The sequence below is a fragment of the Scyliorhinus torazame genome, chromosome 20 (genome assembly GCF_047496885.1).
Source record: "Scyliorhinus torazame isolate Kashiwa2021f chromosome 20, sScyTor2.1, whole genome shotgun sequence".
In the NCBI taxonomy this organism is placed as follows: domain Eukaryota; kingdom Metazoa; phylum Chordata; class Chondrichthyes; order Carcharhiniformes; family Scyliorhinidae; genus Scyliorhinus; species Scyliorhinus torazame.
In genome coordinates this window covers 74,448,849-74,474,731 of record NC_092726.1, presented here as the reverse complement: position 1 = coordinate 74,474,731, position 25,883 = coordinate 74,448,849, and positions in this window count along the sequence as shown.

Sequence of the window (25,883 nt, the reverse complement as noted above, 5' to 3'; positions counted from 1 at the left end):
GAACCAGTCTGGGAACATGCAGGCTCCAGGGAGTTCTAAGGGACCTGCCATAAAGGATCTCGGCAGGAGAGAGCCGGGCTGGTCCCGCAGGTGTAACTCGCAGCTGGAAGAGGACAACGGGGAGCAACTTAAGCCATGTCAGTCCCGTGTCTTCTTTTAATTTAGCACATTTAGTTTTGAGGGCCTGATTGTGTCTCTCAACCAACCCGGCCGCCGGTCTGTACGCACAGCGTAACTGCTGGCGTATGCCCAACTGGGAGCAGAACACCTTGTTAATCTGTCCCATAAAATGAGGCCTGTTATCAGAACTTAACTGAGCTGGTATACCGTACCGGGCAATGATTTCCCGCCTCAGAACTTTAACCACAGTAGCAGCTTTATTATCGGTAGTCTTATACACCTCAACCCATCTGCTGAACACATCCACAATGACCAAAACATATTTATAACATTGACAACATTGACACCTTTCCAACTCAATGTAATCCATTTGGAGCGTCTCAAAGGGACCATTGGGCAACGGGGTTTGCCCCGTACCACAAGGGATACCTTTGTCGGTGTTATATTGCTGACAGATCAAACACCGATTATTGATACTCTGGGCCAACCCCTGCATTTTAGGGTGCCACCAAGTGTCCAGCAACAAATCACTAGTCCCCCGAACCCCACAATGAGTTGCAAAGTGTACACATTCGATGTCCCATAAAGCCAGTACATCAGACATACAAGTCTGATGTACTGGCGTGGTCCATAAATAGGTAACAGAATCATATATAGAACCTAACCGTTTCCACATGTGTTTATCACTCTCAGGAGCGTCCTCCTGTAACCTTATGACGTCTTGGATGGTTGGCATTGGCTTGTCAGAAGCAGACATATTTATAGTAGATCGTTTAGTCTGACTTAACATTTTAGGCACCATCACTTGCTGAATTTGCGCGTCTGTCCACGCTGCACAATCTGCTTGTTCATTACCAACGTCAACTGGGGTCTTACCATTTGTGTGGGCAGCGCATTTAATGATGGAAATCTGCGCGGGCATAAGGAGGGCCTGCAGTAAGTCATTAACTAAACCCCGGTGGGATATTTCCGTGCCTGCCGAGGTAAGGAATCCCCTATTCTTCCAGAGCTGTCCGAAGTCATGAACTACCCCGAAGGCGTATCGGGAGTCAGTATAAATATTTACCCTACGATCTGCCCCAAGAATACATGCACGGGTAAGGGCAAAACGTTCGGCTTATTGGGCTGAATAAGGGGTCTGAAAAGCTGCCGCTTCTCGGATCAGACCACCCTGATCTACGATTGCGTAACCGGACAGGCTCCGGCCAATGGGGCTTATTAATGCATTGCCATCAACATACATAATCATGTCAGGTTTTTCTAACAGAATCTCACTCAGATCGTCCCTTATTGTGGTAGCTTCCTGAATCAAGGCTAAACAGTCGTGGCCACGTGCGACTCCATGGACAGGGGGACCGCTAAGAAAACAGGCTGGATTGATAGTGGTACAGTACTTAGATGTCAGAAGTGGATTGTTCAAAAGGTATATTTCATACCTATTCTGCCGAGCTGCGTAAGATGCTGAGCCTGCAGTTGCCCCAGTAGTGGGAGCTATATACCGTAATATCCTGTTGGAGAGTTATATTGGTCGCAGCCTGCAAACTTTTGTATATCGCTGCCAAGATCTGGGTGCAAACAGTGTGGCCCAACGCTACTGGATCAAGTTTGGAAGAGCAATATGCTACGGGACATTGCTTGTTCCCATGTTGCTGGGTGAGTACCGCTGTTGAACATCCTTCCAGAACAGTACAGTATATCTGGAACGGTGTGTCGCACAAGGGCCTCCCGAGGGCCGGTGCTTGTAACAAGGACTGCTTCAGGCAACGGAAGGCTTCGAGTGCCGCTGTGGTGAGAGTAAAATTCCCCCCTTCACTAGTGTAAGGCGTCAGCAGCTTTGTATAGACAGCGATGTTTGGTATTCACTGTCGACAATAATTCACCATACCCAGCCAATGACGGACCTCCTTGGCTATGGTAGGGGCCGGGAATTGGCGTATTGGTTCAATCCTACTGGGTTCGAGACTTCTTTCTGTGGCTGTAAGTAAATCTCCTAAGAACTTGACCTTTGTCTGAGCCACCAGGACCTTTGATTGTGAAACAACGCAACCCAACGAGGATAGGTGGTTTAATAACTGGATCACATCATCCCTGTTACTGGGCTCGTCAGGAATCGGTACCAATATGTCATCTACATACTGCACTAGAGTGGAACCATGCTCAAATGTCAAGGCCTGGAGTTGGGGCTGCAGCTATCTGGAGAAGAGCGTAGGTGAGTTGACGAACCCCTGTGGCAGTCGGGTCCAGGTATACTACTGTTCATTGTAAGTGAAGGCAAACAAATATTGGCTTTCAGATGCGAGAGGGAGGGCAAAGAAGGCGTGCTGAAGGTCAATTATGGCGAAGACCCGGGCTTGAGCTGGAATTTGAGCCAGTGTGTGGGCAGGATTAGGGACAAGAGCATGTAACGGCTGTGCGATGGCATTGATTGAACGTAAATCCTGTACTAATCGGTACTGGTTTGCTTTGGCTGGTTTAGGCACAGAAAGTATGGGGGTGTTACATTCTGATTGGCAAGGGACCAAAATACCCTGTTGCAACAGCTCTCGGATTTATTTGTCTATAGACGGGGCAGCTTCGGGTTTCAGGGGGTATTGCCGAATGGAAGGCAGCTTTACATGGTCCATAATCGTTACCTTAATAGGTGTAACATTTGTCTTTCCCACTTGTGATGGGTATTCCGCCCTGACCTGTGGATGGACATATTCCAGACCGCCACGTCCCCGGTGATGCTGCAGTCGAGTGTTAATCGTTTCAGGGGCCTCAAAATATTTTATGGAAGTGCCGTCTGGCGTGACATGAAATGCGTACTCTGTTGGATCTGAATGATCCACTGCCCTCCTTACCATAGGCCCCAGATCCTTGGCATGGTACTGTTCGTGGACCTGACGTGTAATATGAGGGCCTACAGAAGCTGACTGTGGCCATAAATGTGGAGTTATTGTAACCAAATCGGCTGTACCTTCTTTTCCCGTGACTGTGGCTGTAACCTTGGCTGGTCATTCGGTCCCAATTAACGGCCGGTATTTGTCCTCCAACTCCCTGTTTTGTCCGGTTTTCTCATAGGCCAGGGTAACGTGATGCTGTGAATGTTCAATGTCTAACGTCCACCACTAGTGGGTGATAGAAATATAGCACTGTTGTTTTATCCTTCATGATTGAACCGTTACCCCTTCGTCTCCGCACTCTAGCTGCAGCTGGAAGATACACAGTAAATCTCGGGCCAACAAGTTACAGTCCAATCCAGTAGACACCACAAACTGATGATCCGCAGACTTATTCTCGTAAGTGACTGTCACAGGTTCTGAAATAGGATACTCACACACCTGTCCTTGGAACCCCGACTATTGCTGCGTGTGGTCGGATAGTGGTAGTCGAAGTTCTGATTGCATCGAAGACAGCTGCTCCAGTGTCGATTACAAATGGTTGGTGTTGATGTCTTATCTGCAGTGAAATAATAGGTTCCCTGTCCGATTGGAGAGTCCTTATGACTAAATTAGCTAGTCAATCCTGTGTTGGGAAAGGGTTTGCCTGGGAGAAGTCAGTGTCTCTCGGCTGTCCTACCCTTGGTGGGTACGCCCTCCTTTGGGTCGGGTTGTCTCCTTCTGCTGCCCGTCTTTTAAAGGGGCATTCCTGTTGCCAGTGATATGCACGGCCGCAAATAAAACATGCATTGTTCCCTCTATATCTGCCCCGTCCTCTTTTCCCAATAGACCAATGACCATTCAGAGGGGGCGGCAGTTGTGATGATCTTCGTGCATACGGTGGGCCATAGAGGAGCTGAGGGGCCATTTGGGTGGGTTTGATATCCTAACCCATGCTGATCCACCCACCCTAGGTCACAATATTGGGGTTCCAGCTGGTAAGCCACCGTTTCTGCCGCTGGTTGGTGTCTCAGATCATCCTTTTTCATTATACACTCCGTCTTAATCTTTGGAACGGAGCCTCCTTCCTGGCCTACACCCTCCTTCCAATGAAATCTGACTGCCCTGGCCATCTGAGAAGGGTCATTCTCTGTCCAATTCATGTTACGACATTTCACTGCAGTAGCCACGGAATGTGGGAGGCAATGCATTAACATAGCACAATATTGAGGGGAATTCTGACCATTTTGATATGGCAAGTCGCATGACTGCCCACGCTAGATTTCATTAAAACGTTCCAGAAATTCCTCTGTCTCTTCAGTCTTTTTAGGTTTGACAACAGAAATGTTTATGGGCGTTTGAAATGTGACATTCAACGCATTCAGAATTTGTGCCCATCTATCATCGTCCAAAGCATGGCCTTGCTGAAGTGCGGCGTGGCTAGCAGAATTCAAGTGATTGAGATGATTGCGGTACTCTGTTGGGGTTAAAACCTCTGGACTAGGGCCCAGAGGTCCCTTGAATCAGCTTGATAAACTGAGATGGTAGTTCTCAGATAATCCACGAAATCAGCAGGAGATTTCCTCCTGTCTGGGATTGCAGCCAGAATAGCCATCATCTCACTGGGTCTCCATGGGAAATAAACGTCTATCGTGGGCTGGGCGGCCGCCGTTACAGCGTCAGGTTTTAGTATTTTCCGAATCGGCAACTATCTCAAAGTCTCACTAGGGGGCGCTCTAGCCGATTCTTCTGGCTCTTCAAAGACTTCGACGTCCTTCCCTGCCACTAGGGGGAGCTCCAGCTCCTCAGACCTATTCCCACCCTCTTTGGTTGTTCTCATACTTTTCTGTCCTACCATATCGGTCTGAAGGGATCCAGTTGGTATGCGTGATTGTTTCTGGATAGGATCAGGCCCCTCTCTCACTGTCCGAGATCGGTTCCTAAAGCTAACTGTGCTTGTTGAACAGAGCTCTCCTTGTCTAACAGACAGTGAAGATGCTGTAATCGGACCCAAGCTATCAACCGAAGGGGCTGGAGAGGCATGCATGATTTGAATCTAGGGAGCAGTGACTGGATATAAATGATGATACCCTGGTGGTTCCGGAAATAGTGCAGACAATGCTATGGTGCAGTCGGCACTCTAGCCGACATGGTCCAATTTTCGAAGTCCTCATCTGCTTCTGTCAATGCAAGGCCAGCCATTGAACTACGTAGCCCATTTTTTTTTCCGAGTCGACCCTCTCTTCACTTGCGCGTTTTTTTGAATGCACACTCCTTTTTCAAGATCTCCAGAGTTTTCTGGTTCCCCTATTCACTAATTGGAATTCCCATTTTAACGGCATTTTCTTGCCAACTTGATAACATGATCTTATCTCTTTCCTCTTGACAATATTGTCTCCATAATCCAATTAATTATTTTGCTTTCATACTTTGGCTCTTTTTCCAGATTTTCCCCTGAACTTTCTTAATGATGTCCAGGTCTTTAGTGCCCCCTAGTGGCCATTCGTCACCCAATTTCTTCCTTAAGGTTGCCGACATGTTCCATAATCTCTCGCTTTATCTCGATAAATATCAGATAATATTTGCAATGGCGTGCCTGGATCATTCGTGTTATCCAAGCAATTCCCCATAATCTCAAACTAGTCCTCAAGACTGTGTTTTTTCGCCACTACAGTCCAAGGATACAATTTTAGCTCAATCAACTGTAGTTTCCAAAACACTCACACGTGGAAGTAAATCAATTCCAAAACACACACACCTGGAATTAAACCATCAGCCGATGTCCCATCAACTCCAAAACTACACACATATGGAATTAAACCATCAATTTCAATGTCTCATCAATCCCAAAACTACACACATATGGAATTAAACCATCAATTTCGATGTCCCATCAATCCCAAAACTACACACATATGGAATAAAACCATCAATTTTGATGTTGCCTCAATTCCAAAACTAACCCAAACCCAACCATCAATTATGAAATCCTATCAGTTAAATTTTCTAATCACCAGACAGAACTTTGATTTCGTCTAGACGATCTTTCCGTACCAACCGTGAGTGACCAGACCAATCAGACCATAAGAAGAGGGGAAAATCAATGCGCGGTCATTTTCCAGCTGCACATTGTGGGCCCTTTTCCACTTTCCTTGTCCAAAATCAGTCTAATTCTGATTTCGCAGTTGGCCGGTAACCGTCTTGAGAAATCCCGGGTTTCGGCACCAAATGACAAATGTTGAATTATTTACCCGTCAGTCTGGCCTCAATAAAACTCGAGATGGATTTGTAGGCCTAGTATTATTTACTTTTAAACAACTTGCAAGTCTGACTTCCTTCACAAAAACCCAGAACACAAGCTGCCTCCAGGGTCTTCAGAATCGAGTGCTATTGGAGACAAAGGAATCTCTACAAATACATTCAAATTGCATCAAGTTTCACATACACGATTCCCATACGTCATCCTATACCCCTCCTGACCTGGCCATACATCCTAATTGGCTCACTTCTCATTCCTTAACCCTGGCCTCTTGTTACCCAGCATCCTTTTCTCCTCCACTACCAGACACCCCTCCCCCTTCCTTGCCATGCTTTCTGAAATCCTTTGTCTGCGAACTCACGAGAATTAGACCGGCCTACATCTACATTACTGTAACTAATATATTTAGACTAACTATTTTATATCACATTCGTCAGGAACAAAACAAATCAAAGGAAACACTCTTTGTAAGGTCAATGAATCGACAGCACAAATAGATGCAAATGGATATGATTTGGAAGGGATCACCTAGAAATGATTAGAACAAAGAAAAATATGGCACAGGAACAGGTCATTTAGCACTCTGGGTCTGGACCGGTCATGATACCAACGTTTACCAAAACCCTCAGTATTTATTTGTGCCATATCCCTCTTTCCCCATCCTATCCATGTTTTTGCAAGTTGACTTTTGAACGCCGTTAATGTTTTTGCTTTCATAACCTCCCCTGACAAGGAGTTCCAGGCACTCACCGCCATCTGAGTAAACCACTTACGTCGCACATGTCCTCTACACTTTGTCCTACGGACGCCCATGGTGCCTGACCCGTCCACCATGGGAAAGAGTGCCTTCCCATCCACTCTATCGGTGCCCCTCATAATACTGTCGAACTCTATCAGGTCACCCCTCAACCTCCGTCTTTCTAATGAAAACAGTCTATTCAGCATCTCCGAATAGCTAAGACCGTCCAGACCAGGACAAATCCTGGTAAACCTCCTCTGCACCCTGTCCAAAGCCTCCACATCTTTCTGTAATGTGGATTCCAGAATTGTGCGCAATGTTCCAAGTGCGGCCTGACCATGGTTCTATCTATGACTTGCTCGTTTTTAAACTAAATGCCACGTCCAGTGAAGGCAATCATTCCGTATGATTTCTTCACTACATTGTCCACTTGTGTTGCTACTTTTAGAGATCTGTGGATCTGTATGCCCAGATCTCTCTGACTTTCTATATTCCTAAGAGTTTTGCTATTTACTGTATATTGCCACTCTATGTTAGACCTACCAAAATGCAGTAATTCGCATTTATCCTGATTAAAATCCCTATCCAAGTCTCCAATCTATATACGTCCTGTTGTATTTTCTGAAAATCCTCAACACTCTCTGCCACTCCAACAAACTTGGTGTCATCCACAAACTTACTAATCAGACCAGCTAAAATTTCGTCCAAATTGTTCATATATACTCTAAACAACAGAGGCCCCAGCACAGTTCCCTGCGGAACACCGCGGGTCATTGCCTTCTATTCAGAAAAACAACCCTTTCACTGCTACCTTCTGCCGTCCGTGACCGAGCCAGTTCGGTATCCATCTTATCATCTCACCTCAGATCCCGTGTGACTTCACCTTTTGTAACAGTCTGCCATGAGGCACTTGGTCATAGAATCATAGAGTCATAGAAGTTTACAGCATGGAAACAGGCCCTTCGGCCCAACCAGTCCATGCCGCCGAGTTTTTACCATTAAGCTAGTCCCAGTTGCCCGCACTTGGCCCATAACCCTCTATACCCATCTTACCCATGTAACTATCTAATTGCTTTTTAAAAGACACAATTGTACCCGCCTCTACTACTACCTCTGGCAGCCCATTCCAGACACTCACTTCCCTCTGAGTGAAGAAATTGCCCCTCTGGGTCCTTCTGAATCTCTCCCCTCTCACCTTAAATCTATGCCCTCTAGTTTTAGACTCCCCTACCTTTGGGAAAAGCTGTTGACTATCTACCTTATCTATGCCCCTCATTATTTTATAGACCTCTATAAAATCACCCCTAAGCCTCCTACGCTCCAGGGAAAAAAGTCCCAGTCTATCCAGCCTCTCCTTATAACTCAAACCATCAAATCCCGGCAACATCCTAGTAAATCTTTTCTGCACTCTTTCTAGTTTAATAATATCCTTTCTATAATAGGGTGACCAGAACTGCACACAGTATTCCAAGTGTGGCCGTACCAATGTCTTGTACAACTTCAACAAGACGTCCCAACTCCTGTATTCAATGTTCTGACCAATGAAACCAAGCATGCCGAATGCCTTCTTCACCACCCTGTCCACCTGCGACTCCACATTCAAGGAGCTATGAACCTGTACTCCTAGATCTCTTTGTTCTATAACTCTCCCCAACGCCATACCATTAACTGAGTAGGTCCTGGCCTGATTCGATCTGCCAAAATGCGTCACCTCACATTTATCTAAATTAAACTCCACCTGCCATTCGCCGGCCCACTGGCCTAATTGATCAAGATCCCGTTGCAATCCTAGATAACCTCCTTCACTATCCACTGTGCCACCAATCTTGGTGTCATCTGCAAACTTACTAACCATGCCTCCTAAATTCTCATCCAAATCATTAATATAAATCACAAATAACAGTGGACCCAGCACCGATCCCTGAGGCACACCACTGGTCACAGGCCTCCAGTTTGAAAAACAACCCTCTACAACCACCGTCTGCCTTCTGTCGTCCAGCCAATTTTGAATCCAATTGGCAACCTCACCCTGGATCCCGTGAGCTTTAACCTTCTGCAACAACCTACCATGCAGTACCTTGTCAAAGGCTTTGCTAAAGCCCATGTAGACAACGTCTACTGCACTGCCCTCATCTACCTTCTTGGTCACCCCCTCAAAAAAACTCAATCAAATTTGTGAGACATGATTTTCCACGCACAAAGCCATGCTTACTGCCCCAAATCAGTCCTTGCCTCTCTAAATGCTTGTAGATCCTGTCTCTCAGAATACCTTCTAGCAACTTACCTACTACAAACGTTAGGCTCACCGGTCAGTAGTTCCCAGCCTTTTCCCTGCTGCCCTTCTTAAACAAGGGCACAACATTCGCCACTCTCCAATCTTCAGGCACCTCACCTGTGGCTGCCGATGATTCAAATATCTCTATTAGTGGACCCGCAATTTCCTCCCTAGCCTCCCACAACATCCTGGGATACATTTCATCAGGTCCCGGGGATTTATCTACCTTGATGCGCTTTAAGACTTCCAGCACCTCCTCCTCTGTAATGTGCACAACAAAGAACAAAGAACAAAGAAATGTACAGCACAGGAACAGGCCCTTCGGCCCTCCAAGCCCGTGCCGACCATGCTGCCCGACTAAACTACAATCTTCTACACTTCCTGGGTCCGTATCCTTCTATTCCGATCCTATTCATATATTTGTCAAGACGCCCCTTAAATGTCCCTATCGTCCCTGCTTCCACTACCTCCTCCGGTAGTGAGTTCCAGGCACCCACTGCCCTCTGCGTAAAAAAACTTGCCTCGTACATCTACTCTAAACGTTGCCCCTCTCACCTTAAACCTATGCCCCCTAGTAATTGACCCCTCTACCCTGGGGGAAAGCCTCTGACTATCCACTCTGTCTATGCCCCTCATAATTTTGTATACCTCTATCAGGTCTCCCCTCAACCTCCTTCGTTCCAGTGAGAACAAACCGAGTTTATTCAATCGCTCCTCTTAGCTAATGCCCTCCATACCAGGCAACATTCTGGTAAATCTCTTCTGCACCCTTTCAAAAGCCTCCACATCCTTCTGGTAGTGTGGCGACCAGAAGTGAACACTATACTCCAAGTGTGGCCTAACTAAGGTTCTATACAGCTGCAACATGACTTGCCAATGCCCCGGCCAATGAAGGCAAGCATGACGTATGCCTTATTGACTACCTTGTCCACCTGTGTTGCCCCTTTCAATGACCTGTGGACCTGTACTCCTAGATCTCTTTGACTTTCAATACTCTTGAGGGTTCTACCATTCACTGTATATTCCCTACCTGCATTAGACCTTCCAAAATGCATTACCTCACATTTCTCCGGATTAAACTCCATCTGCCATCTCTCCGCCCAAGTCTCCAGACAATCTAAATCCTGCTGTATCCTCCGACAGTCCTCATCGCTATCCGCAATTCCACCAACCTTTGTGTCGTCTGCAAACTTACTAATCAGACCAGTTACATTTTCCTCCAAATCATTTATATATACTACAAAGAGCAAAGGTCCCAGCACTGATCCCCGTGGAACACCACTGGTCACAGCCCTCCAATTAGAAAAGCATCCCTCCATTGCTACTCTCTGCCTTCTATGGCTTAGACAGTTCTGTATCCACCTTGCCAGCTCACCCCTGATCCCGTGTGACTTCACCTTTTGTACTAGTCTACCATGAGGGACCTTGTCAAAGGCCTTACTGAATTCCATATAGACAACATCTACTGCCCTACCTGCATCAATCATCTTAGTGACCTCCTCGAAAAACTCTATCAAGTTATTGAGACACGACCTCCCCTTCACAAAACCGTGCTGCCTCTCACTAATACTTCCATTTGCTTCCAAATGGGAGTAGATCCTGTCTCGAAGAATTCTCTCCAGTAATTTCCCTACCACTGAAGTAAGGCTCACCGGCCTGTAGTTCCCGGGATTATCCTTGCTACCCTTCGTAAACAGAGGAACAACATTGGCTATTCTCCAGTCCTCCGGGACATCCCCTGAAGACAGCGAGGATCCAAAGATTTCTGTCAAGGCCTCAGTAATTTCCTCTCCAGCCTCCTTCAGTATTCTGGGGTAGATCCCATCAGGCCCTGGGGACTGATCTACCTTAATATTTTTAAAGACGCCCAACACCTCGTCTTTTTGGTTCACAATGTGACCCAGGCTATCTATACCCACTTCTCCAGACTCAACATCTACCAATTCCTTCTCTTTGGTGAATACTGATGCAAAGTATTCATTTAGTACCTCGCCCATTTCCTCTGGCTCCACACATAGATTCCCTTGCCTATCCTTCAGTGGGCCAACCCTTTCCCTGGCTACCCTCTTGCTTTTTATGTACGTGTAAAAAGCCTTGGGATTTTCCTTAACCCTATTTGCCAATGACTTTTCATGACCCCCTTCTAACCCTCCTGACTCCTTGCTTAAGTTCCTTCCTACTTTCCTTATATTCCACGCAGGCTTCGTCTGTTCCTAGCCTTTTAACCCTGACAAATACCTCCTTTTTCTTTTTGACGAGGCCTACAATATCACTCGTCATCCAAGGTTCCCGAAAATTGCCGTATTTATCTTTCTTCCTCACAGGAACATGCCGGTCCTGTATTCCTTTCAACTGCCACTTGAAAGCCTCCCACATGTCAGATGTTGATTTGCCCTCAAACATCCGCCCCCAATCTATGTTCTTCAGTTCCCGCCTAATATTGTTATAATTAGCCTTCCCCCAATTTAGCACATGCATCCTCGGACCACTCTTATCCTTGTCCAACAGTACTTTAAAACTTACTGAATTGTGGTCACTTTTACCGAAATGCTCCCCTACTGAAACATCTACCACCTGGCCGGGCTCATTCCACAATACCAGGTCCAGTACCGCCTCTTCCCTAGTTGGACTGTCTACATATTGTTTTAAGAAGCCCTCCTGGATGCTCCTTACACACTCCGCCCCGTCTAAGCCCCTGGCACTAAGTGAGTCCCAGTCAATATTGGGGAAGTTGAAGTCTCCCATCACCACAACCCTGTTGTTTTTACTCTTTTCCAAAATCTGTCTACCTATCTGCTCCTCTATCTCCCGCTGGCTGTTAGGAGGCCTGTAGTATACCCCCAACATTGTGACTGCACCCTTCTTATTCCTGATCTCTACCCATATAGCCTCACTGCCCTCTGAGGTGTCCTCTCGCAGTACAGCTGTGATATTCTCCCGAACAATTAGCGCAACTCCGCCTCCCCTTTTACATCCCCCTCTATCCCGCCTGAAACATCTAAATCCTGGAACGTTTAGCTGCCAATCCTGCCCTTCCCTCAACCAGGTCTCTGTAATGGCAACAACATCATAGTTCCAAGTACTAATCCAAGCTCTAAGTTCATCAGCCTTACCCGTAATGCTCCTTGCATTAAAACATATGCACTTCAGGCCACCAGACCCGCTGTGTTCAGCAACCTCTCCCAGTCTGCTCTGCCTCAGAGCCACACTGTCCCTATTCCCTAGTTCTCCCTCAATGCTCTCACCTTCTGACCTATTGCCCCCGTGCCCACCCCCCTGCCATACTAGTTTAAAGCCTCCCGTGTGACACTAGCAAACCTCGCGGCCAGGATATTTATGCCTCTCCGGGTTAGATGCAACCCGTCCTTCTTATACAGGTCACGCCTGCCCCAGAAGAGCTCCCAGTGGTCCAGATAATGGAAACCCTCCCTCCTACACCAGCTGTTTAGCGACGTGTTTATCTGCTCTATCTTCCTATTTCTAGCCTCACTGGCAAGTGGCACGGGGAGTAATCCCGAGATTACAACCCTCGAGGTCCAGCCTTTTAGCTTTCTGCCTAGCTCCCTGAACTCCTGCTGCAGGACCTCATGCCCCTTCCTGCCTATGTCCTTAGTACCAATATGTACAACGACCTCTGCCTGTTTGCCCTCCCCCTTCAGGATTCCCTCTACCCGTTCGGAAACATCCTGGACCCTGGCACCAGGGAGGCAACATACCATCCTGGAGTCTCTTTCACGTCCACAGAAGCGCCTATCTGTGCCCCTGACTATAGAGTCCCCTATTACGATTACTATTCTGCGCTTTGACCCTCCCGTCTGAACATCAGAGCCAGCCGTGGTGCCACTGCTCTGGCTGCTGCTGTTTTCCACACACTTCTCAATGAATCACTATTTATTTCCCTTAGTTTCCTAACATCCATGCCTTGCTCCACCGTGAATACCGATGAGAAATATTCATTCAGGATCTCACCCAACTCTTGTGCCTCTGCACATAGATGTCCTTGTTGATCATTAAGAGGCCCTACTCTGTCCCTAGCTTTTCTTTTCTCCTTTATGTATATATAGAATCTCTTTGGATTCTCCCTTGCATTATTTGCCAAAGCAATTTCATGTCCCCTTTTTGCCCACCTGATTTCCCTCTTAACTCTATTTCGACAATCTCTATACTCTTCAAAGGATCCACTTGATCCCAGTTGCTTATGTACGTCATATGCCTCCTTCTTCTTTTTGACCAGAGTCTCAATATCTCGAGTCATCCAGGGTTCCCTACTTCTACCAGCCTTGCCCTTCACTCTAAAGGGAATGTGCTTACCCTGCACCCTGGTTAACACATTTTTAAAAGCCTCCCATTTACCAGCCGTCCCTTTGCCTGCCAACAGTATCCCCAATCTACCTCTGCAAGTTCCTGTCTGATACCATCAAAATTGGCCTTGCCCCAATTAAGAATTTTAACTCTTGGTCCAGACCTATCATTCTCCATAGCTATCTTAAAACTCATGGAGTTATGGTCACTTGTCCCAAAGTGATCCCTCACTAGCACTTCTGTCACTTGCCCTTCCTTATTTCCCAATACGAGGTCAAGTTTTGCCCCCTCTCTAGTCGGTACATCCACATACTGAATGAGAAATTCCTCCTGAATACACTCAACAAATTTCCCTCCATCCAAGCCCCTAATGCTATGGCTGTCCCAGTCAATGTTGGGAAAGTTAAAGTCCCCTACTACTACCACCCTATTATTCTTGCAGCTATCTGTAATCTCCTTACATATTTGCTCCTCAATTTCCCGCTGACTATTTGGGGGCCTGTAGTACAGTCCTACCAAGGTGATCTCTCCCTTCTTATTTTTCGGGTCCACACATATAGACTCAGTGGGCGAACCCTCGGATATATCCCCTCTAAGTACTTCCGTGATGTTCTCCCTAATCAAAAACGCCACTCCCCCTCCTCTCTTACCTCCTGTTCTATCCTTTCTATAGCATCTGTACCCCGGAACATTGAGCTGCCAGTCCTGCCCCTCCCTTAGCAATGTTTCAGTCATAGCTATAATATCCCAGTCCCATGTGCCCGTCCATGCCCTGAGTTCATCCGCTTTGCCCGTCAGGCCCCTTGCATTGAAATAAATGCAGTTTAATGTAGACCTTCCTTGCTCTCTGCCCTGCTTTCTCTGGTCATGCTTTACACACTCTCCCTTCCTGCCTTTTGTTTCTGTCCCCACTGACTTCCTACATCGGTTCCCATCCCCCTGGCACATTAGTTGAAACCCTTCCCAATTGCACTAGCAAACACCCCCCCCCCCCCCGAGAACATTGGTACCGGTCCCACCCAGATGCTGACCGTCCGATTTGTACAGGTCCCACCTGGGACCTCGGCATCTTGAGGCGGTAATGCTAATCACTGCGCCACCGTGCTGTCCTTTGTCAAAGGTTTTACTGTAATCCATGAAAACAACATCCACCGCCCTCCCCTCATCAATCATCTTTGTCTCCTCCTCAAAAATACTGGACCAAGTTAGTGAGGCACGAAGTCCCCGTCACAAAACCATGCTGTCGATCGCAAATGAGCCCATTTCTTACCAAATGGGGATCAAATCTCTCTCTGAAAATACAGTAGAAATGATTTTTAAAAATAAATTTAAAGTGCCCAATATATTTTTTCCAATTAATCGGCATTTTAGCATGGCCATCCACCTACCCTGCAATCATATGGTTTTCGGGGCGAAACCCACTTAACACGAGACGTATGTGCGAACTCCACACAGACAGTGGCCCAGGGCCGGCATCGAACCTGGGACCTCGGCATCTTGAGGCGGTAATGCTAATCACTGCGCCACCGTGCTGTCGTTTTTTCAAAGGATTTACTGTAATCCATGAAGTCAACATCCCTCATCAATCATCTTTGTCACCTCCTCAGAAATACTGGACCAAGTTAGTGAGGCACGAAGTCCCCGTCACAAAACCATGCTGTCTATCGCAAATGAGCCCATTTCTTACCAAATGGGGATCAATTCTCTCTCTGAAAATACAGTAGAAAAATTACCTACTGCCGTCGCGAGGCTCACCGGCCTATAAACTCCTGGATTATCGCTACTGCCTTTCTTAAACTGTGGTACCTTGTCAGCTGTTCTCCGGTCCTGTGGTATCCTACCTGTGGCCAATGAGGACACAAAGATGTCAGTTAAGGCCCTAGCAATTTCCTCCCTTGCTTCCCTCAGTTTTCTGGCGTAAGCCCCATCCGGCCAAGGAGGCGTATCGTCATTAATATATTTTAAAACACCCAATTCTTCCTCCCTTTTAATTAGAACATGACTCAGACGATCCACACACCCGACACAAGAATCGTCTTCCACTAAGTCCTTTTCTTTGGTGAACACTGATGAAAAGTACTCACTTGGTACCCTTCACGTCCTCTGGTTCAACATATAGATACCCCCACTCACCTTAAGTGGTCCAATTCTTTCGCTGGTCACCCTCTTGTTTTTTACGTACGAATAAGGTACTTTGGGATTTACCTTAATCTTCCTGCCAAGGAGATTTCATGGTCCTTACCCAGCCATCCTAATTTTCCTCTTAATCACCTTCCTACTTTCTTTACACTCCTCTTTCAAGCATCGAGGTTTTCATCACAAAAAATTCCCTTCAGCCAATAGCATCTGTGTCCTGTACAAACCAACCACCCAAGAATGTTACTGGATTCGGTGCGATGTTTCATACAATCATAGAATTTACTGTGCAGAAAGAGGCCATTCGGCACATCGAGTCTGCACCGGCCTTGGAAAGAGCACACTATCCAGTACCACGCCTTCACCCTAGCCCATTAACCCAGTAACCCCACCATACCATTTTGGACATTATGGGCAACTTAGAATGGCCAATACACCTAACCTGCACATCTTTGAACTGTGGGAGGAAAGCGCAGCTTCCGGAGAATAAAATCCATGCTGACATGGGGAGAACGTCAAGACTCCGCACTGACAGTGACCCAAGCCGGGAATCGAATCTGGGCCTCGAGCTGTGAAACAACAGTAACAACCACTGTATAGCATGCCGACCTAATATTTGAACCGGATCAACAATCGTTCTGTCAAATTAACGGTTTTCTCTCCATCCAGATGCAGAATTTCACTGTTTATTTTGCTTGCCTCCAGCTACTGTACAACGATTGTGACCCTGACACAGCGGAAGTGTGGGCTCTCCAGATGTGTCACTCGCTATCTGCTGGCCATGGCCGCAGCAGATCTACTGGTCATTATTATCGATCTAATATTCAGACACATCCCGATTGTTTACTGGGAGCGGTTTTATTTCCTGTGGTTTATCCCTGTGTGTAATATCCATGCTGTTTTTCTTTATGCAGCTACGGATTGTTCTGTCTGGTTTACTGTGGTTTTCACCATTGATCGATTTGTGGCCATTTGTTGCCAGAAGCTGAAGAATAAATATTGCACTGAGAAAGTGGCTGCTGTGATTCTCTGAACCGTGGCTGTGCTGAGCTGTTTGAAATTTTCTTTTTGATATTTCATGTTGTCAGACTCGTACTCTATTACAAACAAACCCATCTTTTGTATTATAACATTCTCCACTTAATAATCTCCTATTTGGAAAGCCATCGAGCTTCTGCATCACATTGTGACCCCGTGTGTCCCACGCGTCCTGATTCCGTTGGTTAATGTTGCAGCCATCAGACACATAGTGGTGAGCAGTAAAGCCCGCAGCCGACTTCGGGAAAACAATGCTGTGAAGAGTTCCAGAGACCCAGAGATAGAGAGTCGAACAAAATCAATCATATTGCTGTTCGTTATCTCGTTGTATTTCATCCTGTTGTGGACAGTTTTAATCGTTTATTCTACATGGAGACGGACATGTTATTTATAAGATGATTCTGCGTGGATGAGTGATATTGTTCTGGAAATTGGCTTCATGTTGCAGCTCCTGAGCTGCTGCAGAAACACGTGTATTTATGCCGTGACCCAAAGCATTTTCAGGGAGCAGTTGATGAATGTACTAATATATCCATTTGTTTCGATTATAGAATCATAGAATCATAGAAGTTTACAGCATGGAAACAGGCCCTTCGGCCCAACCAGTCCATGCCGCCCAGTTTTTACCATTAAGCTAGTCCCAGTTGCCCGCACTTGGCCCATAACCCTCGATACCCATCTTACCCATGTAACTATCTAAATGCTTTTTGAAAGAAACAATTGCACCCGCCTCTACTACTACCTCTGGCAGCCCATTCCAGACACTCACTACCCTCTGAGTGAAGAAATTGCCCCTGTGGGCCCTTCTGAATCTCTCCCCTCGATTTTTCGATGTATTCAGAGATGTGCAGAAATGAATGATTGACAATTTGGAGCAATTAATTTCTTGTTTCAATTTTCCCATCGGAGTCTTTGGGAGACAGCGGACCGAAAGTACTCCCATGGGAAAAAGCGGTGGGGAGGGGGGCGCACTGTCACTCTCCCAACATTAGCAGGGTGGATCCTATGACTCTGGTGTCAGAGAGATTGGAGGAGACTGTGGCTTTCGCTGAACAGCAAAACATGTTACTCCTATCGTGACAGCTATGGTAAAAGTCAGGGAAAGTGGTAATTACTTACAATGATAATGAGGGGCAGGGTCTGCTACAACGGGGACGGAGCAGACGTTCGAGGCCCCACTGTTAGCTGAGGGGTTGGCGGATACTCTGATTAGGGTAACAGAGCCACGAGACACTCATGCTCTGGTAGCGGAGCTATCTTTACTTAATGGTGGATACCGTGCCTTCTTCAATCTTCCAATTCTGATGTCAGCAATCTCCCTCGCCTGCGGTCAAATTTTCGAGTGTAGATGAAGGTGAAATCTTCCCCATTGACCCGAGCCCCATCATCGCCAGGAACGTTAAATAGTTCGAGATGTCATTACAGGTACTGTCTGAATTTTCTGACACATCAAATCGCTGGGGGAGCGGGAGATGTCACAGGCAAATTGTAGTATGAGGATGTCTGCAATCCACTCAACGAGAGGTTTTTAAAACACACAGACAGACCGGGAACGTACACTCAGCGGTAAATGAGGGTGGGAATGATCTGTCGCTGCCACAGTAGAGAGCCGTGTATCCTCTCAATCCAGTGTTAGAGCGAATGGCTGAGCTGTGGGCACACCAGAAGATGAGTGGTACACACAGTACCGAGAGCCAAGTTGTGATTTGTCAGTGACACTTCAGCAGCGATTTTATATAGCATGAACAAACGTTGAGCGAGGGTGAAACATTTTGTGGATATAAAATACAAAGTGCAGAAAGAAGGGGTAGAAAATAGAACATAGAACATACAGCTGCATAGCACAGTACATGCCCATCGGCCCACGATGTTGTGCCGAACTAGTCTGAAACTACGATCAAATCAACATACTGCCAATCATTCTAGTGCGCGCCATGTGCCTATCTAATAACCACATCAAATTTCGTAAAGTGTCCGACTCCACTGCCATAGCTGGGAGGGCATTCGCCGCCCCAATCACTCTCTTAATAAATAACCCACCTCTGGCATCCCTCCTATATCTTCCACCATGAACCTTATAGTTGTACTCCCTTGTTACAGCTACATCCACCCGAGGAAAAAGTCGCAGAACGTCCAATCTATCTATACCTCTCATCATCTTACACACCTCAATCAAGTCACCTCTCATCCTCCTTCGCTCCAATGAGAAAAGCCATAGCTCTCTCAACCTTTCCTCATAAGACCTACCCTCCAATCCAGGCAGCATCCTGGTAAATCTCCTTTGCACCCTTTCCAATACTTGCACATCCTTCCTATAATGAGGTGAACAGAACTGCACACAATGCTACAAATGTGGTTTAACCAATGTCTTGTACAGTTGCAGCAAAACCTCACGGCTCTTAAACTCATTCCCCCTGTTAATAAATGCAAATGCACTGTCGGCTTTCTTGACGGCTCTATCCACTTGGGTGGATACATTCCGAGGTCTATGGACATGAATTTCGAGATCTCCCTGCTCCTCCACATTCTTCAGAAGCCTGCCGTTAACCCTCTATGGCCTCTCCCAGGTGTAATCACTTCCACTCCTCACTACTGTACTGGAATGTCATCCAGGATGTTTTGAGCTTAAGTCCTGGTGTATAACTTGAACGTACAGCCCTCTGGCAAAGAGAAGAAGGCCGTGGCGTCAAGTCGATCTCCAGGTAGAACATTCCATGCACATAGATTGACATCGTTGCCAGGGCCTCGGGCAAAGGGTTCTGTGTACAAACCTTGCCACAATTTACTTAAAATGTAGCACATGGTAAAATGAGTCAAAAAAATGAGGGGCTGGCTTAGCACAGGGCTAAATCGCTGGCTTTGAAAGCAGATCAAGGCAAGCCAGCAGCACGGTTCAATTCCCATACCAGCCTCCCCTAACAGGAGCCGGAATGTGGCGACTAGGGACTTTTCACAGTAACTTCATTTGAAGCCTACTTGTGACAATAAGCTATTTTCATTCATTCCAAAAAAGATCCTGTAGATGTTTACACTTGTGATTGATCATGACGTCAATCCGATCGCAAAACTGCTTCAATTAGTTACACACAAGTGTATACGATGATTCCCGGAATAAAACGCCTTGACAAATAAAGAACAGATCAAGTGCACTGATTGCGATCTTACACTAGCTTGAGTCGGTTTTGCCAGCTTTATCCGGCGGAAATTAACCGGATTAAGAATTTTACATGTAAATTACATCAAACTCTAATTGTCCAGTGACGATGTTCAATGCGGTGTATTAAACATCACCAAGGAAGCTGGTACATTATTGGAATAATGAGTGTGGCTCTGCTCTGCTCATTGCGCGTGTTTCAGGCGGATCTTCAAATTTCACTCAGGATTTTGGGTGTCCAGGCACCGACAGTCAGTTCTATTGTTGGCTCCTGACTGTGGCAACAATTATTGAAGAGAACTACTAACCAAGAGATAACAGTTTATTCCAGTTGTGTCATTGAGACAGGAAAAATTGTTAAAATAGTTTAATAAAGTCAGAATTATTACCTCGATACTATTGTATGGAGGTTCGGCTTTATATTTTCATTCATGATCGAGTTTGAAATGGTGACAGCTCTCTCCTTTCCTCTCTTCTTTATAATGCTGAAAGAGACACAGAGGAACTGGAGGACAGAAGAATCATAGATTTGAGCATGAGAGTGGGGAGGAGAATGAGAGATAGAAGAGAGCAGATAAATTCCAGACCAATTCTAAGAGGACCGCAGAGATCAATGCAATCAATCAAACTTTCTGATATCAAACATGACTGGAAATCGCTGAGAATGATCTGGTCTATTCCGCAGGATGATGACTATCATCAGCAACCACCATGTGTTCTACTGACACATGTCACAGAGCAGCTTCAGCCTCTGTTCCCTGACATCATCTTCTGAAAGCTGATAGAAAACGGAATATTCTTTCTAGTTATATTTTCTGGAGACTTATTAATGACCACATATGAACTACAAAACATCAAACATCTTATTTACACCAAGAAACACTCACCATTGATCCATGGGCATCAGATCATTGCTGTTTTCGTGACTGATAGATGATAATTCCGGCCACGTTGGGGTCTTTATTCGGTTAATAGATCGCCACGTCATGATGTCATGTGCAGTGAACCCAGTCACTCCGTATATAGAAACTCGTACATACATTGGAACAAAAGGTAACACTATTTTCCATGCGCGGGTATATACATTTCCTTCCAATTCATGGATGTCACGATTTTCTTCCTTTGTTTCACGACACACTTGTGTGCGGGAGGGACGCAATGTGACAGTTTCGGTATGTTTCGAATAGGGTCATGACAGTTTGCATGTAAAGTGTGAACCTTGATGATATCCAACATACTTTGGGAAGTTCTTACTGGGCGAATAGATGATGTTCCACTGTATCGGCTGTCACCGTTGTGCTGTTGGCTCTTGAGGGAAATGCTTCGACCCATTTGATGAAATTATCAATGACTGCTGGCATATTTTTTTGTAACCTCCTCCCTCCCACCACTCAACATAGCACAAGATCATCCACAAAATAAATTTGCAAATTCGACCAGGGCCCCTCCATGCGCCTGGAATATCTGAGATCTCCTTTATGATCGTCAATGTCCTTCCCGGCACCTATCAAACACTTTTCAATATAATGCTTTATATATTTATCAAACCATGCCTCCAACATAAGTTTTTCATTCTTTCCACAGTTCTTGCTGTTCTTTCTCGATCCCATTCCTCAATAAATAATTAATTACCCAGTTACAATCTATGGTTGGCAACACGTAACTTTCCACCTCGAATACCTTGGCGGTCCCTGATGTTTAATTTGTTTTTCGACGTCTTCAATGATGATGAGAATGAGTTCGAATGGGTTTCAAAACAAATTGTTCCTTTGGAATTGAATAAGACCCTCACTTCGAATCTGACGTACCGGGGCAGCAAACTGGCCTCTTGCTTAGCAAACAAACCTGCATTTCGATTGCCTGCCAGCGAGGGTCTATGGCGAATCTTTACTTTAATTACCCCATATTGTTCTTCGGCGTTCTCGATTACATATTTTACTAAAGTGGTTGACGGGAGGGACTGTTCATCGATTAACACAAATCCTCCAGCTTTACTTATCCGCAAAAAGTCAGTCAGTTCATTGGAATCATACATGCTATCTGAAAAAATAGCATGCTGTTGCTGGGATGGGGGGTGTTCCGAGTCGGAGACTGCAAATGTTACTGCTGTTCACCAGGCACTCTGAGCGCTCATGGGGTAGGTTCAATGTTCTTTGCCTCTAACACCTGCCCTTGACTGTTTACCACATGATTACCACATTCGAAATTCCCTCACTCCATCCTCAATCGAGGATCCCTCTATTAGATGTTTTAGTGGGTGTTTGTGTCTGTCTGTTGCTCTCTGGTTTCTACCGGGCTATTGGACACTACCCCTACCTCCCTGTTTTATTTTGGCAGATTTAGTCCACTGGGACAGGGTGCTGCCACACACTGACAGTCCAGCGCTTCCCCGCTATTACTGATTTCTGCAAGGAAAGTGAGTGTAATACGTCTGTTAACAGGAATGTCCTTCCTTTGTAACGTTAACATTCATCGCGCTTTGTGATGCTGACTAAGAATTCCATCTCTTATGCATCCATCTAATAATAATTGGAGGGGAGACGGTACTGCTGAGATAGTGAGTGTATTAGTGCTAATTACATGGGTAATCAATTGGACTGCCCAGGAAACTGCCAGTATGTGGCGTTCAAATCTGGAAAATGTCTGTTGTGACGGACATATGAGTCAGAGATACTAGCGTCCATCGCCGCAACCGGAATGTCAAAAGGTAATTCTGGATTTGGTTTGTATGGCTGGCGCCGAAGTCAATGTATTTTTAGTTCACGAATGGCCTATGTGAACAGCTCAGTCCCCATCCAAGGGGAGTTCTTTTTTATTATATCCGATAACGGTGAAGCTTTTTGTTCCAAAACTGTCCGTGTGATTTCAGCAATATCGTAACAATCCTAAAAACGAATTGTAAAAATTTTAAATCGAGGGTAAAGTGAATTGGCAGGTGGTCTAAAGCCTTTTCCTTTCCATCTCTCGATTCGTCCAGGTCACCATAGCGTCTTAGTTGGAGACCCGTCTTCTCATACTACAAGCGTTTTGGGTTAACGTTCAGTCCCAGGATGGCGAGCATGCCTAGCAAATCATCGAGGATATCTCAGTGTTCCTCTCCCGGTACATCTTGGAGGATAAGGCCGTCTACATATTGAATTAAAATGTTCGGTTTGGAATATGGGAATATTGTGAAATCCCTGTGGTAAAAATGTGCAGGTGGACTGACGACACAGGAAGGTGAAGGGGAATTTGTATTGGGGTTCCTTTCATAAGGAAACTGACCAATATCTATTACTGATATTTAAAACAGTAACATTTAGGCCTTGTGTTTATCGTTAAATTAATATCTCGGGACTGCTCACCAACGTGGGGCAGGCCAAAGCGGTTGCTTGCTTCAATATTCGGTAGTCGATACTTAGGTAGTGCGTTCAGAATATTCGGCATTTTCACACACAGATCGGGGATGATGTCTTTAACTCTCCATCAATTTGTCAAGCAATACAATTTGCTATGTCAACGGATGAACTAAACTTTTACATTCGCTCGAAGCCTAGGATGTGTTCCGTCCTCGGGAAGAATCACTCAAGATAGCAGAATGGAAAATCAATATTCGGTAGTCGATACTTGCATCCGGCATGTTTACTGACCAGATAGGTGAATTATTTGCTGAGACTACGGAAAGTAGGACTCCCTGCCCCACTTATCCGGTAATTACATTCGGCACATTTTCTTCTGATAGCGTGGGGAACGCATTTTATTTCTGAGGTTGGTTCCAGCTCCTCTATAGCAACCTCTAGAACATAGAACATTACAGCGCAGTCCAGGCCCTTCGGCGTTCAATGCTGCGCTGACCTGTGAAACCACTCTAAAGCCTATCTACACTATTCCCTTATCATCCATATCTTTATCCAATGACCATTTAAAGTAAGTCCACTACTGATGCAGGCAGAGCATTCCACGCCCTTACTACTCTCTGAGTAAATAACCTACCTCTGACCTCTGTCCTATATCTATCGCCCCTCAATTTAAAGCTTTGTCCCCTCGTGCTAGCCATCACCATCCGAGGAAAAGGGCTCTCACTGTCCACCCTATCTAATCCTCTGATCATCTTGTGTGCCTCAATTATGTCACCTTCTTCTCTCTAACGAAAACAGCGTTAAGTTCCTCAGCCTTTCCTCATAAGATCTTCGCTCCATATCAGGCAATATCCTGGTAAATCTACTCTGCACCCTTTCCAATCCTTCCACATCCTATCTATAATGCGGCGACCAGAAGTGCACGCAATACTCCAAATGCGGCCGCACGAGAGCTTTGTACAGCTGCAACATAACCTCATGGCTCCGAAACTCAATCCCTCTACCAATAAAAGCTAACACACCGTACGCCTTCTTAACAACCCTATAAACCTGGGTGGCAACTTTCAGGGATCTATCTACATGGACACCGAGATCTCTCTGCTCATCCACACTACCAAGAATCTTACCATTAGCCCAGTACTCTGTCTTCCTGTTACTCCTTCCAAAATGAATCACCTCACCCTTTTCTGCATTAAACTCCAATTGCCACCTCTCAGCCCAGCTCTGCAGCTCATCTATGTCCCTCTGTAACCTGCACCATCCTTCTGCACTGTCCACAACTCACCGATTTTAGTGTAATCTGCAAATTTACACAGCTATCCTTCTACAGGTCATTTATAAAAATGACAAACAGCAGGGGCCCCAAAACATATCCTTGTTGTACATCACTAGTAACTGAACTCCAGGCTGAACATTTCCCATCAACCACCACCCTCTGACAATATGCCGCTATCAGATTTGAGTTGGGCTGAAACCGGCTCTCGAATCCAGAGTTCATGTTGCACTGTGGACCCCCTGACATTTTGTCTTTCTGAACGCACAGTTTGCACACGGTACACATTTGGTCCAAGCATTTTCACACACAGATCGGGGATGATGTCTTTAACTCTCCATCAATTTGTCAAGCAATACAATTTGCTATGTCAAAGGATGAACTTAACTTTTACATTCGCTCGAAGCCTAGGATGTGTTCCGTCCTCGGGAAGAATCAGTCAGGATAGCAGAATGGAAAATCAATATGACTTCCAGTCTAAACTCTACAGGGTCAGTTTCTCCACCTTGTCACATGTGGCCGTTGAAACCGCTCAACATGATTTCCCTTTGATTGCACCATTCAATTCGGGGTGAGCTGCTGGGGTTAAATGTGGTCGTGACCTCCAGTATCACTCGCATTTGACTGGATGCCTCCTCCCCAACCGCTCCCTAGCAGGCGACCTGTATTAACACAGAACATAGAACATAGAAAATACAGCACAGAACAGGCCCTTCGGCCCACGATGTTGTGCCGAACCTTTGTCCTAGATTAATCATAGATTATCATTGAATTATACAGTGCAGAAGGAGGCCATTCGGCCCCTTGAGTCTGCACCAGCTCTTGGAAAGAGCACCCTACCCAAACTCAACACCTCCACCCACCACCAAGGGCAATTTGGACATTAAGGGCAATTTATCATTGGCCAATTCACCTAACCCGCACATCTTTGGACTGTGGGAGGAAACCGGAGCACCCGGAGGAAACCCACGCAGACACGGGGAGGACGTGCAGACTCCGCACAGACAATGACCCAAGCTGGAATCGAACCTGGGACCATGGATCTGTGAAGCAATTGTGCTATCCACAATGCTACCGTGCTGCCCTTAAGAACAAATAAATCTACACTATATCATTTTCCCGTAATCCATGTACCTATCCAACAGCTGCTTGAAGGTCCCTAATGTTTCCGACTCAACTACTTCCACAGGCAGTGCATTCCATGCCCCCACTACTCTCTGGGTAAAGAACCTACATCTGATATCCCTTCTATATCTTCCACCTTTCACCTTAAATTTATGTCCCCTTGTAATGGTGTGTTCCACCTGGGGAAAAAGTCTCTGACTGTCTACTCTATCTATTCCCCTGATCATCTTATAAACCTCTATCAAGTCGCCCCTCATCCTTCT